This window comes from Pan troglodytes, chromosome 1, assembly GCF_028858775.2.
Source record: "Pan troglodytes isolate AG18354 chromosome 1, NHGRI_mPanTro3-v2.0_pri, whole genome shotgun sequence".
NCBI lineage: Eukaryota > Metazoa > Chordata > Mammalia > Primates > Hominidae > Pan > Pan troglodytes.
The window spans coordinates 80,185,838-80,197,944 of record NC_072398.2 but is presented as its reverse complement, the minus strand read 5'-3'; the positions used below and the strand labels follow the sequence as shown (position 1 = coordinate 80,197,944).

At 40.2% G+C, this 12,107-nt stretch overlaps 1 long non-coding RNA gene across 1 annotated transcript in view; it reads right to left on the bottom strand.

Annotated features, from left to right (window-relative positions):
- The window catches only part of LOC129135469 (uncharacterized), a 180,074-nt gene that overhangs the window by 8,264 nt on the left and 159,703 nt on the right, over nucleotides 1-12,107 (bottom strand). The gene's annotated exons all lie outside the window — the stretch shown is intronic.

Below are 12,107 nucleotides of genomic sequence, written 5' to 3'. Positions count from 1 at the left end.
ACTGAACATGTAAAATGAGCCAGGTGCTTGACAGGGAATAAGGAATACAATAATATACAATGGTAAAATGGTCCTTCCCTTTAGACTTACAATCTGGTGAATGAGACAGAGAGAGATGGAAAAATTTGAAGTACTATTAATATTAATCAGTATAGAGCAGGATGCAGTCACATGAATGGTAGGGGAGATAGACTGTTTAAGACATGGGGATAACATGTGCAAAGGATCAGACATAAAAATGTGCAAAGAACACTACAAAGACTAAAAGGAAAACAATGTTGTATGGCTAAACATGAAATAAAACCTGAAATATGGCAAGACATAAAACTGGATATGTTTTTATGGTGGGAGATTTAACATGCTCCAGTCCTCAGTTTTCTCATTTTCAAAACAAGAAAGGTTGGGAGGCCAAGGCAGGTGGATCACTTGGTCAGGAGTTTGAGACTAGCTTGGCCAACATGGTGAAACTCCATCTCTATTAAAAATATATAAATTATCCAGGCGTGGTGGTGTATGCCTGTAATCCTAGTTACCTGGGATGCTGAGGCAAGAGAATTGCTTGAACCTGGGAGGTAGAGGTTGCAGTGAGCCAAGATTGTGCCACTGCACTCTAGCCTGGGCGGCAGAGCGAGACTCCATCTCAAAAAAAAAAAAACAAAAAAACAAAAACCAAGAAATATGTAACTGTGTACATAAAATACCTTCCAGCTTAAGTTAAGTGACATTAGCTTCCCTACAACCACAAATGAATACCCTGAGGACCCTCATCCTCACTGCCCATTAGAGGGGCAGCTGTTTTTCATGAATGAATCTGCAGGAATAGTACCATCTGATTCAGTGTTTTCTTTGTGAGACATTCTCTGAGAATAGACTTTTTTCCAACACGATACATAATTTCCATATCAATAAATGCATTTCAGTTCCTTAAGGAGAAAGGCTTTTTTCCTAAAAAAAGACCAAGATGTCCAAAGGGATGACAAAAGTTGAGTAGTTCTGTCTTATGTGGCCAGCGAGGGCAAAGAGCAAAATAGAAAAAGTGCCATCAGTAAGATTCAGAGCAAGCCCACTTAATACAATGCCATCTGTCCAGTGGTTGATCAATAATACAGACCTAAAAGAGGAGAGCTGGGTCTATACTGGCCTTCAGCATTATCTCCTTGCACTGTTTTCAAGGAATTAAGGAGCTTCTTTGTCCCTTAACTCTTCAACCATCTAAGATATGAATAATCATAATATACTTTACTTTCTGAAGCATTTTGTGGATTAGGAAGTCCTTTTATACGAATTATCCTACTCAAGCCTCATGAGAACCCAGTGAACTAAGATTTCTTATCCTTTTTGTACAATGGGAAATCTTTGGTTCAGAATAAGTGACTCACCATGAGCCTCTCATTGGTCAATGGAGCTTTACAAACCAAAGACTCTTTGGATTTGCTCTGTTGCCAAAGAAAACTATGAAGACCGGTTGGTGTGAAGGTTCTTGCCAAAAAATTTAAAATAAAAATGAAAATTTAACACATCTGACTTTTCTTTTCCGTTTGTTCCTCATACATTAAATATGATATTTAACCAATTATCTCAACTGCCTCTCAACTGCAGAAAGTTAACCTTTATACGGAATGTATTTTAATATTTTATCAATCCAGACCTAGCACCAAAAGATGATTTTATAAATTATTTAATCTACTACATCCTTATTTTCCTTCCACAAGATGGAAATTAGCATATTAATCACTGCTAACATTTTTTGAGGATTTATTATTTAAAGGCACTATACTAAGTGCTTTTACATGGATTACCTTGTTTTATCCTTAAAACAACCTCATGAGGCTGAATATTTATTATGCCCATCTTCTTTTTTTTAGACAGAGTCTCACTCTGTCGCCCAGGCTGGAGTGCAGTAGTGTGATCTCGGTTCACTGCAACTTCTGCCTCCTGGGTTCAGGCGATTCTTGTGCCTCAGCCTCCCGAGTAGCTGGTATTACAGGCACCTGCCACCATGCCTGGCTAATTTTTGTATTTTAGTAGAGACGAAGTTTCAAAATGTTGGCCAGGCTGGTCTCAAACTCCTGACCTCAGGTGATCCACCCACCTCGGCCTCCCAAAGTGCTGGGATTAGAGGTGTGAGCCACCACGCCTGGCCTGTGCCCGTCTTCTAGATGAAGAATATGAGGTCTTAAATGAGTTAAGAGATGCTCAAGTTTTCATAGCTAACGAAGAGGTGGGGCCAAAATTCAAACCAAGACACTTCATTGCCAAACAGTGTCTGTGCTCTTAAAGTCCGATGCCTCCCTACCCCAAGACTCCTTCCGACAAGCAGCAGGGTTCCATAAAAAATAAAGGCAGTCTGTGCAATCCATGCAATCTCAAGGTTATGTGTGCAATTACTGATGGGGGTATAGGCATAGAACATCACACACTTCCTACCTTTCAGCTAGGATGACAATTTCAGTCTACTTCACAGGGATTTAGAGTACCATTGAAACTGCTTCTGAAGATACGCACTCTTCATATTCAGAGGGAGCCCCACCCCCACTGTGTTACTTTACCAGTGAGAGAGAGGGAACAGCAAGTACCTTCCAGGAGCCTGGCAACTGGCCAGCCTGTGATCAAGACCCTAGATTGGCAAGATTTAAAAGTTCAATCAGTCAAAATGGGGGGAGGGAAAAAGCTAAGTGGTCCATATAGGAATCAAATGCACGAATCTGGCTTCATTAATATACCTCATTAATTAATCAAACAAACTCATCAAAACTGCATTCGAGTTTATGGGCAAATCGAGTTTATGGGCAAAAAGGCAAAGTCACCCTGCAACTCTTATAAAAGAGAAGTGCTGTTCATTTGCTCATTTTATTATATTGTTTTTCAAACATCATATCAAATTGCCCCTGGTGTTGAAAGGAGGCCTTGCCTGGAATGCTGGTGGCCCAGGAGGCAACCCTGGAAGGAGCCTGCCCTGACACTCCTGATCCCGGCCCCTCCCTCAGCACCCACTGCTGGGGCAGTTGCCAACAGCACTGTAAATCCTGGGGGCCCTCAAAAGAAGAGAGACAGGAAGATTTTTGACATGATTCTGAAAAAACTATGATCCAGTTGGATAGATTTTAATTTCAGTTTAACATGGACCCCAGTTTTAGATGATCTGATTACATGTGCTCTTTTCAAAACATAAAAGTTAAAAATGAACCTTTAAAAAATCCCACCATCATTTTCACAAATAGCTTGCAGCAATTTGGTTATTGTTTTCCACCTCCAAAGGGCACAAAGCAATTACTCAGAGGGATAATTACAGGAATAGAAGGCATTGAGGAGCTGAGCATTCCACCTCCAAATTCTGTCTCTGCTGGAAACTAAGCAATTGGCTCATAATTGCCAAACTCAACTAATGGGCATGAGAAGCCCAATGTCATTCATGTTGGGTATAAATGCTGAAGACATTAATAGCATACAAAGGTAAAATCTGATTTTTATTCATGTACTTGTGTTTTAAAGATACCATAAACCATTCACTGACTTATTAGGGAGGAGAGACATAATCCATTAGAAAATAGAGAACAGAGCTTTGATATCATAAAAGCACCATTATTCCTGTAAGGTTTGAAACTTGAGTCAAAATCCCAGCTGCTGATCTCACTTTGTGCTAGTAGCAACAACCCTCTGAGCCTCGGAGTTCCCATCTGTGAATCCCAGCCATAAGATGATGTTGTGAGGATGACATAAGAAAACATAAGGAGATGTGCCCAGCACATAGTAGGGCTCCACAATCATCTTTTGAACCTGAATCTGAATAATGTAGGTTGCTCACTTACAGGGATGAAAGGGATGAAATCTAGGCCACTAAATCACAATGTGACATGCAGAAAAAATAAACTTGACTAGGTAAACTTTGATGTCCCACTATTGAAAAGATCACAAGGCATTTATTGGTTTTAAAAAGAGAAATAACACATACATTACTCTGTGTGTGTGTGTGTGTATATATATATATGTGTGTGTGTGTGTGTGTGTATATATATATAAAATATAATAAGACCCAGACAAATCTTCTGGAAAGTCCAAGCTCCCCTTATATATACAGTATACAAGGAAAATCTGTAAGAATTCCAGAATGATTTAACTGAATTATCTCAGAAAATCAAAACATCTAATATACCCAGCAATCATTTCAACATGACTTCAGAGTCCAAACACCAAAAAACTGTGTCTCAGGCCAATGCTAAAATCTAGTCCTGCTTTGTTTTATGTGCTTGAAGACAAGATGTGTAGTATGAATCTCTATACAACAACTGATATTTTGTCTGTTGTTACTGGGGAGTTTCTTCCTTAAAGTGACACTTTGGTAAACCTTTTTGTGGAAATGATTATCCCTTATTTTATCTTTCGTGTAAATATGGGTCTTCCAGAACCTCATCTGCTCCTGACTGCTCACAACTATCCCTCAGGAACTCAGGAACCCTGAGAATGGAGAGGGAATCAACATGAACCATAACTCAGGATAGTGTCTTTGGGAAGAGTCTGGCTCTCGGGATCTTACAGACTCAGGTTTGAGTTCTGTCTCTGACATGCACAAGCTGCATAAAATTGGATAAGTGACTTAGGCAACATCTTCTTCATCTGTAAAATGGGTAAAATAATCTCCTCATCTTCTTCATCTGTAAAATGGGTATAATAATCATCTAGACCTAATAGTTTATAACTTAGATTCGATGAGACTATACCTGGGAAACGCTGAGAATAATAAGTGTCAGTAAGTGTTAGCTGTTGCCATCATCCTCATCTTGGCCAATAGACACTGAGAGATCACCTCACATTAGCACTTAATCCATGTAACCCTTTTGCTCTTCACACAGCCTCCAATATTTATAGTCCATATCAAGCCCATTGAGGAGTGTAGCTTTCAGACCCAGTCATATAACACTATCTACTTAGAGAAAAGTGAGAAAAAGAAGGGGAAAAGCTACATGACCTTCCCTTCCTTCTCCCGTGACATCTAAAGTGTCCATAAAAGTCACAACAGATAATAAAAAGTACATGTTGATTGACAAGTTCCTTGAATTTCACTGATTTCTACAAACCCAGAAATCAAGAAACCACGTTTCCTGTAGAAAACACTCATTCCACAAAGATGTCACAGGTACCAGAGAAAAGCAGAGAGCAAGGGAATTAATTAATTAGTTTCAGTTAGGCACCAATCAAATAATACCATTATCTTCCTACCTAATAGCCTGGGACTTAATCACGAGCTACTACTGACCATAAATATTCATATTGGCATTTGAATTTCACATAACTGACCTTTTATGTGAAGAAGTCAAGCTTGATCAAGACTGTAGGATACTAATGACATGCAGTGGAAGAGGATACATGAAAAAATATTGACAGAACCTTCCCACAAAATATGAAACCAGCACAGAAAAGATTTAAAGGAGGTAAAATAATACCTGATACTGGACTGAGCTGGCACCATAGAGTCTCTCCTCTCCTCAGCTCCTACCAGACTCCACTGAAGGTAGGATTAAAAAAAGAAAATTCTTGTACCTTCAAATCTTTTAGTCAGTTACCTTTGTTGATGATAGGGCCGATGATGGTTAGCTTGGCCTATGGGCTTCCTGCACTGTCTGCTGCTCTCTTTTGGATTTGGAAATCTAATTTGAGTCTCAGGAAGCCCTTACGAGGACCAGGGCAGAGCCGAAAGTGAGAAAGTAGGGAAGGCTGGAAGGTCAAAGGAGAGATGAGGAGACCTTTGGGGGAGGTGTCCTCCCAGGGTGTCCAGTACCTGGCAGGAAGGTGGCAGAGGAGGCTGGACACTGCTCATTCTTTCATACATAAAAGGGGCTTTTATTAACTATCTCTGTGTAAAAACTATTCCAGAAACTGTGGAAGTAAAGATGAACAAGACCTGGTCCCCATCCTTAAGGTTATCATTATGTATAGGGGAAACCAATCACACACACAAACACACATCATTTTTATACAATGGGGTTTCATGTGACAAGTGCTAAATGTGAGATGTGAACAATGTCTAAGCAATTCCGGAGGAAAGAATGCCTTAAGGGTATTGGGGGTGGTCAGGAAGGTGTCTCCAGGAAGATCATATTGTGGTCTAAAGGAGCATGAGTTTGCAAAAGTACAGGTTGAGGTGAGAGTACAGGAAGAGGATAAGTACTCCAGGTGGAAGCACCAGCATAAGCCCAGGGCTGGAGATAAGAGGCAATCCTGTGAGGATTAGTGCCCCTGAAGAGTGAGGTGGGAAAGACATGTGGAGGGGAAATGCAGGGAGATGTCTGCAGGCCAGATCACAAGTAACTAAGGGTGCCCTTCCTAGTGTCTGTATCTAGGACAGAATTTCTCCCCAAGAATGCATTTGGCCAGAATGTCTCTTGTGCTCTAATATCTCTCAGGAACATGAGAATGTGAATGGGGAGGAGAAGGAGGAGGAATGCCCCACAATTAGGGCTTCAATAAAGTGACATGTAGTTACAAACAGGAAGAGAAAATATGGCATTTGCTCTTTCAGTTGATTTTGATCTGAAGTCTTAACACTGTCTTAAGTGAATACTATGCCCTCTAATTTTCTGAAATTGCAAGGTAAATGTTTAAGATGAAAAACAGGGAGTTAGTCCTTTTTTTATTTTTTTCTGAGCTTAACCTTAAGAGTGAAAAAGAGTCTGCCTTCACATCACACCCACGCAGATCTCTGGATTCATAGGATGAGCAGGGTTGCTGTACTAATCACGTTTTCTTATTGCAGGATGCAGAGCTACATAATAACTGGTGAGTAACTTCACATTGAGGAGTTAGGTTTCAGAGCTGGCTCTTAGGGATCTGGGATAAAAGCAACTCATAGTCCTTCACAGGGTCTCCAGTTACTGGGAATGGGCAAACCTCGCTGAAAAAGAGGAAGGAGGTATGTGGGTGTCAACTGGTTTGCAGCTCTGAAGCCACTGGATTTCTCAGCTCCTGCTTTTCTTCTTCCTCCTCCACCTCTTCCTGCCCTTGCTTCTCCTCCATGAACCCAAGCCCCTGCCCCATCACATGGCTAAAGAAGCAGCTACAAAATAGGGACAAATTATCATTAAATTAGCGAGGGAAAAATTGTACATTTGTCTGTTCTAGTGAAATTTTCCCCAAAGGGCTCAAAAAGATCGGCAAGTGCTCCCTTCCTGCCGCAAATAGGTGGGAGTGTGTGGCAGTTCCACGTCTACCACATACTAAGCACTTACTATAAGGCTCTAGGCATTGTTAGTGCTTTAAATAGATGTCTCAGTTTAACCATCTCTTCAACCCTACAGTACTATTGTGACCATTTTATGGATGAGAAAATGGAGGTACAGAAAAGTTAGGGGCTTCCCCAGAGCTCACAGCTAGAAATTGGTGGAGCCAATATTTAAATCTTGGCAGTCTGTCACTAGAACCCTGGACATCTACCACTGTATTATAAAGCCTCCCAGACTCCCAGAAATATGCCCATGAAATCTCCTAGATGCTGAAAATGGACCAAATCTCACCAACGCCTTTTGAAGGCAAATTATTCAAATGGATAAATGTGGATTACTATATCTTTAGGGTTTTTATTACAACTTGCTTGACTGTGTATAAAATATTCAAGACACATATGAAAGGTAAGAACAAGTGGCCATGTATGTGGTATGTTTACTCTTCCTACACACCAGTGCTGCAGCTCTGAATATCTGAGCTACTGGACCATTGTCCACTTTGACCTTGAACAATAGGGAGATCCTTCTAGCCATGATTGTTCTTGAATCACCAAACTCCTCCTTCTGCCCTTGCATAATGTGCCCCGCCCTGCTGACAATGAATGCCCTGATGTACTAAGTCACAACACTGAATATTCCTCTGTCCTCATTTTTTTCAGCAAACAGGATGACTATCAGCTCCAGCAGAATGCCCACAAGGTTGTATGAAATTTAGCGAGAGAAAATTCTAAAGTAAATGCTGCAGAATTCTATTATACAGCACTGTTTCCAGAGTGCTTAGCATGTCACATTGCCCTGTAGAGCTGGGAATGCAGAAACAAAGGCCTCCAGTGTTGTTTCCATTTGTAAGAAGACTGAATTAACGTTGCTAGGGAAACAAAACCTCAGTTTCCTATTCAATTTACTTTCAGCTTATGTGTCACACCTCTTGCAGCCTCGGTGAAACACAATAAAGGAAGAGAACTACAGTTCTTTTATTAAAAGCTCTTAGCGCACATATTTCCCAGGTAAAGATAATCCACAGGAGGATAGATTTGGGCAAATTTCATCATAAAAGTGATTCAACTCCACTAGATTTTGCTATATGGTGGGGGGAAGATTACATAAAAAGACGCCTGTGTGCATTGCTCACTGTACCTAGGAACACGTGACTCAGGAATTGCATTTGTCTCAATTTCCAGTGGTCACAGTTACAGCCTAAAAGTCTTGGAACTTGTGTATAACTTACAATGTATATATAACTTGTGTATAAGTTATAATGTTTATAACGTGTATAAGTTATAATGTGTGTATAACAATCAAAGAGAGAGAAAATTGGAAGAAATGCAGTAATGAATGGGGTCAGAATGGTGGATAGAGGGTAGGAAAGCAGGAAAAGAAGAAAGAAAATGGTAGAATCAGCTCAGTAGTTAGTAATGGACCACAAGACTTTCAAGAGGGAGCTGATCAATTGATTCTGATGTTGTAAAACATATAGGAGAAATGGGTTACAGCTAACGCAAACCAAACCAAATATCAAGGATGATCTGGAGAGAGGATATGGATCACACTTGGATGAGACTGTGTCTGCACAAGCATGGGCTCCGCCTTCCTTTGCCGAAATATGCCGCCATCTTAAGAGCTAAAACCAAGCAAGCTTTCTGCTGACTGCTCAGATGTTAGTGTCTGCACACTTCCAGGGATTTGTCAAATCCTAGTCTTAATTCATCGTCAGTCCCCAGGGTTCATGAAGTGGTCCATGTTTTCCAAATCTCAGTTCAAACATCATTTCCCAAGGACATCTACCCCAACAATGCAGACTAGATTCAATCCATGCTACGCATTCTCAAAACGTGGCTATCATTTTCTCCAATTTACTCACAGTTAGAAGTTACGTATTTCTGTGATTTTATTTCTCTTTCTCCTTTATTAGACTATAAGCTCCTTGAATATAAGAAGTGTGCTTGTTTCTGCTTAGCATTGTGTCCTCAGTTCCTACACAGAATCTGGCACATAGTAGAGTCTCAGCTAATATTTTTTCAATGAATGAATGAATGTGTACTAATCAGTTATGACTAAAAGGTAAACAAATCACCCCATGATGACTAATGATACCAAGCCTTCAAAGGCCAGCAGGAAGTCACAGAATCACAAGTCAACTTCTGACTGAGCTCCTTTCCTAGGGAAGCACACACTCCCAGACAGAAGTAGACCATATAAAATTTGGATCCATCGTGAATGTTTAATTGCAGCCTTATCTTCCACATACAATGTCAGTATTTGGCTTGCCTTGTATGACCATGGGAGGCTTTCAGAATTAGTTTCTGAATAACTTCTTAAGGTTGTTTGGTATATTGACTTCAGCCAAAGATCATTGGTATTTCCTGAGACCGGAAAGATTTGGGCCTTGTGCGTAAACAACATCTTGGATCAGGCACGGAAATTTCAACAGTACTTGGCAATTTCCTAGCAGCTTACAACTGCTGATCCCGCCAACACAGGGAGTTTAGATGCAGTTTCCTCGTCCTTCTAGTTTCTATAAATGTCCTTCCTGCAGAAAGCAAGTGGCCAGAGGCACAGAGAATAGTGATGTACTCAAGTTCTCCTTCTGCGGCAGAATTAAGAATTAAATCTAGCTCCAGTGAGGAAGCAGCAGACCATGCATTCAAGACCAGTTACATAAATGGTTTGAGTCACATTATTTTTTATCAAAAACTGTTTTATTCATTTGTACTATTCCATTTGTAATATCTAGGTAAGTGGGAGATGGGAATGTGTCAAGAAACAAAGGCTCTGGGGGATACCACAGAATGCCCATGAGTAAATCTGTAAGACTCCACTGAGTAAATCTGTAAGACTCCACTGATAACTGTTCTTTTCATCAATATCAGGAAAAAGGTCACCAACAAAGACATGGCTCTGAGGGATTCAGAAGCCACTGGATCTTCCCAAAATGAGAATTTCCTCAGAAAGAAGCAGAAAGAGGCCCAGATTTGAGTCAGAGGGATCCAGATATGAATACTGGTTTTGTCACTGAGCTATGTGACCTTGGGCAAGTTACTTCACCTTTCTGAGCCTCAGTTTCCTTATTTTAAAAGCAGAATAATAATATCTGCCTTCCATCACTGTTTCAAAATTAGAACTAGCTTGAAGAGAGACTCCAGACTGCTATCTGGCTTGTAATAAATTCAACTGTCATTTCACTGGCCATCTCCAAATTGCCCTCACCACTTCTCCATTTTTCTTTGTTATCATTCTGGACCATGCCGGGTATCCTTTATTCATGCTACTGTTTTTCATGTAGTTTGCTGAACTTAGAAGTGTCATTTTCTTGGCTTTAATATCTATGATAGTAATGACTTGAATTACCTATTAATTGTATTTTGTGGTCTCATGATACGAGAGAGAGCAAAAGCGAAAGTGAGAGAGCTAGAGAGAAAGAAAGAGAGCAAGTAAGGGCAAGCAAAGTCCAGAGACAGCTACATAAACCATATTTGATTATGTGCATCTGTCAGAAGCAGGCCAGACCCATGGGATGATCAGGAATAAGTGCAGCTGGAACAGAACCTAGATATCTTTCTTCTGGTCCCTCGTCACATTCACTCCCACTTCTCTTTCACTCCCCGCTCCATCACTCCAGATTTGGTCCCTCTTCTTTATGATCCCAGCCTTCCACCACGACCACTTTAATGAACTTTGGCCCTGGTCCTCATGCCTGTCATCATCTTCTGTCTAGTCGAGAGTGGTTCTCATGTGCTCTCTGGCTCTGTCCAGGCCCAGCATGTCCCTTCTCAATTGAGCCCACTTTGGCTTCCAGTGTCTGTCCTTTCCACCTCTCCTCAATAGGTTTCCTAAATCCACCACTGACTCAATGTAGTTCAGGGCCACTGTTCTTCCTGCCTCTAGTTTTGTCTCCTGACTAGCTCATTCTTCCTTTCCATTTCCTCAAGCCAGGAGGGCCAGAAAAGTCTCTTGTTAATGATGTTTGCACACTGCAGGGTTGATCGCCACGTGCCACCACAGACCTGACCAAACGTGAACTTGACTTAGATCTTGCATGGGCTATGCAGGTATTAAAATCCAGGCTCCTGCCATCAAGCAGCTTACATATGATTGGCAGATAACACAGACATGTTAACGATATAAAGAAAAAACAGCCACAAAAAGTCTCATTTGAATTTGAATAATGTTCTCAGTAGATCATTATTTATCTGAGAGAGAAGGCACCAAAAGAATCCAACAAAAAAAAAATGGTCCTAACTGGATTATTTTTATGATTACTTAATTCCAAATTTATACTAATATAATGAGTAAAATATGATTTGCTAATGTACAATGCATAGGGAAAGCAGAATCTGCTGAACTAAGAATGACCTGTCAGTGATTCCATAAAGACCAACTTGCATAACAGAGACTGGATGACACAGAATTTAAGGTACAACGGCAAGGATATTGTAACAGTCTTGATGGCGATCAATAAGTTGATGATTCTTTATTGTTTATATATCTCAAAAATAGCAACTACTTTAAAGCACTGAATTTCAAGTATACACACACAGAGCTACACATACACATAACATGCTAAGTCATCTTTTGTCAATCATTGTACTTTTTAGAGTTACATATTTCAAACTTCAAAAATATTAGGTAAAACTCACATTGTTAACATTTGGATAATGGCATTTTCAATGAACAAATAAGGGCTATTGATCAACAAAAAAAGCATATGATTTAAATAACTGAATTGCAAAATTGAGAAAGCACACCAACTTTGCATATTAAGGATATGTAGGAAAACGTATTCATAAAGTATCTGCATCTGTTTCAAAGGGGAATGCTTAATTAGAATGCAATGACCTCAATTGATCACCCAGTTTAAATGGTTCAGGATTGTGTCCTAACTAAAAGCCG